Source organism: Bos grunniens, chromosome 2 (genome assembly GCF_055505025.1).
Source record: "Bos grunniens cultivar Pamir isolate PY7600 chromosome 2, Bosgru_T2T1.0, whole genome shotgun sequence".
NCBI classification, from domain to species: Eukaryota; Metazoa; Chordata; class Mammalia; order Artiodactyla; family Bovidae; genus Bos; species Bos grunniens.
Window position 1 is genome coordinate 6,419,399 of NC_141166.1, and position 8,207 is coordinate 6,427,605.

Sequence of the window (8,207 nt, forward strand, 5' to 3'; positions counted from 1 at the left end):
CCAAGATGAGGACATAAAAGCCATTGCAGCTTCCTCATCACTCTCTTCTGCATCAGAAGCCAGCTGCCGTGTTCTGAAGGCACTCAAGCAGTCTTGTGGAGACGGAGGCCTGGCACCTAGTGAGGACCCGGGGCCTCCTACCCACGGCCATGTGCGTGAACTGTCTTAGAGGCAGGTCTCCCAGCCCCAGACAAGCCTTCAGATGAGGTCTAGACGGCAACCTCGTGAGGGACCCTGAGCCCAAATCTCTCAGCTTTGCTGCTTTCTAATTCCTGACCCACTTAAACTGTGAGATATTAAGATTATTGCTGTTTTGAGCTGCTAAGTTTTGGAATAACTTATGCAGTGATAGATAATTAATACTCTCTTTTTGGCAGAAATGACTCCAGTGACCATTGACTATGTTCATTTTGGCAGAAATGGTCGAGTGACCATTGACAGCAGACTTGATGGAATACTGTAGGGCAATAAGAACGAACCACCACCACAGGCAGCAACGTGGGTGAATCTCACAGACGTGCTGAGTGCAAGGAGGCAGACCAAAGACAGCACACACTGTGTGACCCTCCTTCTTATCAAACACAAAGCAGGTGAGACTAACCTCCAGTGAAGGAAGGCAAGAAACTGGCTCACCCTTGCAAGGGTGGGTGAGCGGGTCTGGAGGGGCTCTGGCAGTGGGGGGCTGGGGAGAGTTGTCTCCTCGGTGCTGCTGAGATTTCTCTATGTGGGATGCATCCAGATTGTAGAACCTCACTGAGTTGTACACACATAACTTGCTGTTGCTGTTGTTCAGACGCCAAGTCATGTCCGACTCTGTGACCTCATGGACTGTAGCAAGCCAGGCTTCCCTGTCCTTCCCTACCTCCTGGAGTTTGCTTTAACTCATGTCCATTGAGTCGGTGATGCCATCCAACCATCTCATCCTCTGTTGTCCCCTTCTCCTTTCCCAGCATCAGGGTTTTTTTTTTTTCAATGAGTCAACTCTTTGCATCAGGTGGCAAAGACTTGTCTTTGACTTGTATATGGTTGACTTGTATACGGTTTTATATGTTGGACCTAAATCAAAAGTAAAGCAATAATAACAAAGTGCTGTCCATCTGGAATGGGATGCTGCAGGGTGGACTGGGCCCACTGGGAACCCATCTGGCTGTGAGAGATGCTCTGGTTTAAGGGGTTGAAGGCCCAGAAACCTCCAAGCAGTGAGAGCAGAGAGGGCCAGCCATCTGGGTACGAGGTGGGCAGAAGAGGCTGGGGGTGACTGTATTGGGACCTCCCACCCCCAAGGCTTTGGCCTAGCATCTCGCTTCCACAGACCCTGTGCTGATGGACAGGAAGGGACAAAGGCTCAGGGCTGGACCAGGGCTGGGGTCAGCTGAGGGGCCAGCTCAGGGGTGGCGGTGAGGGCAGGGGAAATCCTGCCTGGCTTTGTGCCTGACGGATTTGCCATAATCCCAGCGCTTCCCTGCAGCCTGTCTAATCCCCACCCGTGGGGCTGAGCCTTTTCAAGATCTGACTTTGGCCTGAAAGGCTCCCAGAGGGGCCTGCATTCCTGCCTGTAGCATCCTTGCTCCTAGGAAGGCACTGCTCAGGATCTTGCCCCTCCCCAGATGGTGCGCCTCTTCCTTGGAGGAAAAAGACTTGATGGCTTTCCTAAGTTCAGGAAAAGTTAAAACGGCCATGTGAGAATCTTGTCCACCCTTTTCCTCGAAGGAGACTGTGGTCTCTGCCCACAGGGTCCTGGGTCTCGTTGGGCCATTAAGGAAACAAGGGAAGGGATGCTGGCGAGAATGGAGACCTGCTGGGGAGTTTAATGACTTCGAAGGTTCAGCATGAACCTCTTCTATAACCTAGTCATGCACTTGACAAGTTCCAACTACCTGGACCTTTATGTTCCTAAAACCTAGCAGCCTGACCCCTGTCTCAGGGCCTTTGCACAGATGTCCCCTCTGCTTGGAATGTTTTTCCCCTGATCCTTGCATGGCTGCTCTTGCATGAAACTTGGGTCTCAGCTCAAATATCACCTCCCCTGAGAGACCTCCCTAGAGGCCCATAGTCACACTCAGTCAAAGCATCCTGTGCCTTGGTCTCATTTATTGCCTTTCCTGGGTCTGGCTCCCTCACTCCCCTGCCACCTAGAAGGTGAGACCCTTGAGAGCAAGGGTCTTGTCTGCTGCAGCCCTGGCCACTCTCCTTCTCAGAACAGTGCCCAGCGGGTAGGGGGCTCTCAGGGTTTATGTGCTAAGTGAGTAAAGGAATGAAAGTGAAAGAGAAGAGTTACTCAGGGAAGAGTGAGGAAAAAAGTCCGGGGAGGGGTGATCTTGCTCAACTAAAGCATCATAGATGTATCTCCCTGAATACTTAAAACTGTCTGAGGAAATCACTGCTATTACCCTACTTTTACAGGTAGAAGTTTAATAACCAAGCGCATAGGTGTTGACCCCATCTGGTGACGATGGCTTCTATGACAGAGGATAGGCGTGCCAGCAAAGAATCATTGCTGCACTTGGATTTCAGCTGTTACTCGTACACTGAAGCTCTTAGCACCTGAAATTTCACGCTTAGACATGCATTCCTTCTGCTTAAACATTGCGCTCATAAGGATTCCTTCCTTTTCACCTTTTGTCTTAGTAGTCAGAGAATGTTGCCTGAATGAATGATTTGCACGGTAGCTCTAGAAGGAACGTCGTAAGCCGTATCCTAACCTGCCAGTTTTACAAGTAGAGATACTGAGGGCCTGAAAGCAAGAATAGCTTTTTCAAAGTCACCTAAAAGGTGCTCACGAAGTGCTTGTTCCTAGAATCAACTTAAATATATATCTTTTTCTAACTGTGGTGCTGGAGAAGACTCTTGAGAGTCCCTTGGACTGTAAGGAGATCCAACCAGTCCAAGCAGAAGGAATGCATGTCTAAGCGTGAAATTTCAGGTGCTAAGAGCTTCAGTGTACGAGTAACAGCTGAAATCCAAGTCCAGCAATGATTCTTTGCTGGCACGCCTAAAGGAAATCAACCCTGACTAGTCATTGGAAGCATTGATGCTGAAGCTGAAGCTCCAATACTTTGGCGACCTGATGCAAAGAGTCGGCTCACTGGAGAAAACCCTGATGCTGGGAAAGACTGAAGGCAGAAGAAGGGAGTGACAGACGATGGGACGGTTGGCTGGCATCACTAACTCAATGGACATGAGCAAGAGCAAACTCTGGGAGATGGTGAAGGACAGGGAGGCCTGGCGTGCTGCAGTCCACGGGGTCGCAAAGAGGCGGACATGATTTAGAAACTGAACAAGAAGAAGACAGCGGGAGTGCGGCTCGTTTGCTGAATCCCGGGTTAAACCGTTCCGACTGTCAGCACACGCACACCGCTTTGTAGGACCCCAGCGCGAGTTCCTTTACGTGGCTGCAGGCAAGCGCTTTTACTATCCTTCAGCTGATGTTTCCACTGGAAGCATTTTCCTTTTTTCCTTTGTAAATTTATTTTTAATTGGAGGGTAAAATAGTAGTAAGTATTTAATGTGCTTAGATGCTCAGTCGTGTCTGACTCTTTAGGACCCCATGGGCTATAACCTCCCAGGCTCTTCTGTCCATAGGGTTTTATAGGCAGGAATGCTGGAGTGGGGGTGCCCTTGCCTCCTCTAAGGCATCTTCCCTACTCAGGAACTGAACCCTCGTGTTTTGTGTCTTCTGCATCGGCAGGTGGATTCTTCGCTGTGAGCACCACCTGGGAAGTCCCTGTTCTCCATTCTACAAGCAGGGCGAGTAAGGCCCGGAGAGGTGAAGCGTTTTGTCCAGGGTTACACAGCGAGTTAAGAAGCGGAGCTGGGATTTGAATTCAGCTCCGGAAATCAACCCTGAATACTCATTGGAAGAACCGATGCTGAAGCTGAACTCTGATACTTTGGTCACCTGATGGGAGGAGCCAACCCTTTGGAAAAGACCCTGATGCTGGGAAAGATTGAGGGCAGAAGGAGAAGAGGGCAGCAGAGGATGAGATGGCTGGGTGGCATCACCGATGCAATGGGCACGAACTTGGGCAAACTCTGGGAGATGGTGAGGGACAGGGAGGCCTGGCGTGCTGCAGTCCATGGGGACATTGACCCAGGAGCCGGGGCTGGCCCTGGGCTTGTTCAGCAGGGTGTGTGTGCACACACGTGGAGAAAAGGGTGGTGGCCTCGCCCTGCTACTCTGAGAAGGATTCTGGTGGCTGCAGCTCGTGATAGGTGTGGGGCACAGGCTGCCCAAGGAGTGTCCGGGGGTCCCACCCGCCGGCTGCCACCCCCGGCCCTGCCTGTCCCAGCAGGCAGGCCGCTCCTACGTAGGGACTTGCCAGAACCTTCTCATCAGGCGAGGCTGCAGGTACATTCCTCCTCCTCGGAATCCTCCAGTGTCACCGGGGGGCCCAGCATGCACTAATTCTATACAAATTGGCTAATATTCCAAAGAATGCCATTCTGTAAGAAAGCAAATATTTAAATACTCGAGGCTGGGCCCTCTCCACCCCTGCACCCTAGCCTTGCCACCTGCCAAACTCTGGCACAACCTCTGGGAGGCATCTTGGGGCTGAACACCCGGCCGCTTCTCCCGGAGCTCAGCAACCCTCTGGACTGGGGTGGGGGGCTGGCAGATAGATGCACCTCCTGAAGCAAGACCACCCCCCAGTGGGGGCTGCCCTGGCAGGGACTGGGGAGGTGTGTCCAGAAGGGGTGGGGAGGCTTGGTGAGCATAGGAATGGGGTCAGAACCCCAGCCTGGGCACTTTGCTGGGTTACCTTGTGCCCCACATGTTAGCAATTTGGGCCTCAGTTTCCCCATGCATACTGAAGGGTGTGCAGCCCAATCAGGGTTCCCCATCCTGGTCATACAGACCCCTGGGAGCCGAAGCTGAAGGGCTGGAGCCCAGGAACCTGTGTGCTATCACCCAGCCTGGTGGGGAGCAGCATACAGCTGGTGAAGCGCCCTCTGCTCGTCCATGGGTCACCCTGGGTGGAACTCAGGGCAGGCTTCACTCAGCTCTAGGAGAAGGGAAGGGCACTCTTGCAGAGGGAGGGCATCAGCAAGGCCAGGAACCTGAGTGGCCTCTGGGAAAGTGGTGGGAACCTGGGGTGTGGGCTGGGGCTGGGGGTAGGTAGGCAGGTCGGGTGCAGATGGTGACAGCTCCCACCCCACCTTCCCAGGGCTCAGGAAGCCTTCCTGATGGTCTGACTCCGGCCTGAGAGCCTTTCCTCATTTCTGCCTCAATCTTGGGCCACCTGCTTCCTTCTTTGACTGCAGGGCGCTAGCTCCTTCCCTCTGTTTTACAACCAAACTGTCAGTGACCTGGCCCCCAGTTTCTGCTCCTCTGGATGCCCCTCTCTCTTCACAATGACCATGACCTGTTCTCCCCTTTGTTGAGAGCTGTGTCCAGCCCCAGGGCTAACCCCTTCTCTTGCAGGATCTTGCTTTCCATAAGAGCCCGGTGAAATGAGTTTGGTTACCGCTGCCACCTCACAGAAAGCTCAGTGGAGGTGCAGAGTGATTCTGTAGCTTGCCAGGAGCGTGCAGAGAGGGTATGCAGAGCTAAGCTTTCACTCGGGGTCTGCCCACCCTGTGGCCTGGACACGGACCACACGTCTCTGCCGTCTTTGGTAAATTCCTCCTGGGGGTGGAGGGGGGAGTGTGGCTACTCCTCTGTGTCCCCAGCACCCAGGATGAGGTGCGGCACATGGGAGACCCTACCCAGGGCCAAACATGTGGGTCCATTGTGAATGTTAAATAGTTATTCCCATATTACAGGCAAGGAAACTGAGGTACAGGAAATTGAGAGGCTTGTTCAAGGTCCTAGAAAAGGCAAATAGCAGAACTGGTTGTCTTATATGTTGTGTCCCCTCAAAGCAGAACCCGAGTCAGGATTAGAGTGCAGACAGTTTACCTGGGAAGCAACTTCTGCAAGTCTAGGTAGATAAATTGGAAGAGAGGAAAAGAATGAAGCTGATAGAGGTGTGTCAAAAAACATGGAGCGGGGTGCGGAGCAAGTGGGGCTCAGTGCCACCAGGGGCCTCTGGGAGAGTGTAGACTATGCCTTGGAGTTGTCCCCCCAAGGGGTGAGGGGGTGAGGGGTGGGGTGTTTGTCCTCCCCATCCTGTCTGTCTGGCTGAAGGCTGTTTCAGGCCCTCTTGCCCAGCATGTTCCTGCAGCTGGAGAGGCAGGGCCACAGGGGTTTGTATGAGAAATTCATGGCATGGGAATGCTGAGGGAGCATGCAGGGCCACTGACAGCATCTGCAGGAGTGGTCATAACTTGGCTTTTTAGGCTCTAAATCCATCTTTGTCTGTCCGTGCGTGTATGCATCCATCCATCCCTAATCCTTCCACCCATCCACCCATCCATCCTTTCATCCTACATTCACCCATCCCTACCCATCCATCCACCCCCCATCCATCCATCTATCCATCCCCTCCATCCATTCATTCACCCATCCATCCATCCATCCATCCCCCATCCATCCATCCATCCCCATCCATTCCTCCATCCATTCACCCCTCATCTGTCCATCCATCCACCCCATCCATCCATCCATCCCCCATCCATCCATCCATCCCCCATCCATTCCTCCATCCATTCATCCCTCATCTGTCCATCCATCCATCCCCCATCCATCCATTCTCCATCCTTCCATTCCCCATCAATTCATCCCTATCCATCCATCATCCCTCGATCCCCCCTGGGTGCCAAGCACAGTTCCAGGACCTGAGGATCCAGAGACTACTGACCAGGCTCATTATAGTCCCTCCCTCTCTCCAAAGGTGCTGCCTTTCTCGCAGAAGCTGTGAGGTGAGCAGACAGAGTGGGAGTGGGCCCTGCAGTGTGTCTGGGTTTGAGGCCCTCCAGTTCCTTTGAGGCTCCCAGAGACAGCCAGTGCCACTGTCATTCCAGAGGCATCACAGCCCCTTCCACGGATCGGCCGCCTGTAACCCTGGAGCCCTTCCCTCATGTCCAGCCCCCTGGTGGATCTGAGGACATGCGCTGGGTCTTTGCTGGGCATCCTTGAGAAGCTGAGCAGTGCCATGGATGCTCTATCAGCTTCCCTTTTCATCATTTTGGTGTCCAGAGAGGCTGCTTGCTTGGATCAAGATTGTCCTGGACTCACATCCTGGAGAAGAAACAGGGACAAAAAGCCATCACTGAGCACTTACTGGGTGAATGCCCCCTTGCAGGATGGATTTCCCTGAACTCTCATGTCAATGACAAGAGGTGGGCATTCTCACCTGCGCTGTACACTCAAGGAGACTGAGGCTCAGCGAGGGGACGTGTCCTGCCTGAGGCCACACGGCTGGTGAATGTCAGTGAAGGCACGGGGCCAGGCCCCTTGTCTGGGGTCCCAGTTACGGCACAGCTGGAACAGCTGTTCTGGGTCCTGTCTTCACTAAGAACATCCCTCACCCCCATCCCCTTCATCACCACCATCCCCAGACACACATGTGCTGAATGGCTCTTTCCCACCCAGGCAGCCATGGTTTTGGGGCCCAGGCCACGAACACGTGACAGAGGAACCAGGGGCACGTGTACACTTGAGACACTGCAGACTGTCGCCTGGTAGACGGAGCACAGGTTTGGAAGAGGACAGGCCTGGGTTCTGGTCTTGGCTTTGCTGCTGCCCTGCTTGGTGACCCTGGGTAAGTTACCTTACCTCTCCGAGGTGTCCAGTTTCCTCATCAATAGCTGGAGAGAAATACACACCTATCCTGAAGAAAGGACACAAGTGGGAAACGGGAGAAAATGTGCAAAGTGTCACACGCTTCGTGCCTGGTCATTTATGCCCCAGAATAAGTGCAGAGGAATAAAGACTTAAATTCGGCCTGCGTCTTAAGGCAAGGAGGTACTAAGTCTAAGCTAGCATTACTTGATTATTAAAGTGGTCTCTTCCCTGCCCAGAGAGACTTTTAGAGCCTGGCCTGGTGGTTTTCATGGAGCCTGGGGGCACAGATTTCTTTCTCTAAATGAAACCACATCTCAGACTTCAGTCTAGAAAGCAAGTCACAGCGCTCCTCCATGAAAGCTGGGGGACTGTTCCGTCTCTTGTCCCCCCTTCAGCCCTCCACACCTTGCTTCTCCTTGGCAGCCCCGAAGGCACTTGTGAGGACCCCCAAGAAGCCAAGAAGCACAGCCTGAGGGCTCCTGGGGCCCCAGGCCTTGGAAGGGCATAAGGAAAGGAGGGATCGGTTTGGCAGACATTGGAA

At 53.3% G+C, this 8,207-nt stretch overlaps 1 long non-coding RNA gene across 1 annotated transcript; it reads left to right on the forward strand.

The window, feature by feature from the left end:
- The first annotated feature begins 339 nt into the window (after positions 1-339).
- On the forward strand, positions 340-7,920 carry LOC147377343 (uncharacterized). Its single transcript, XR_015137298.1, has 2 exons — positions 340-590; positions 3,689-7,920. It is a non-coding gene; the product is annotated as an uncharacterized LOC147377343 (long non-coding RNA).
- The last annotated feature ends 287 nt before the right edge of the window (positions 7,921-8,207 follow it).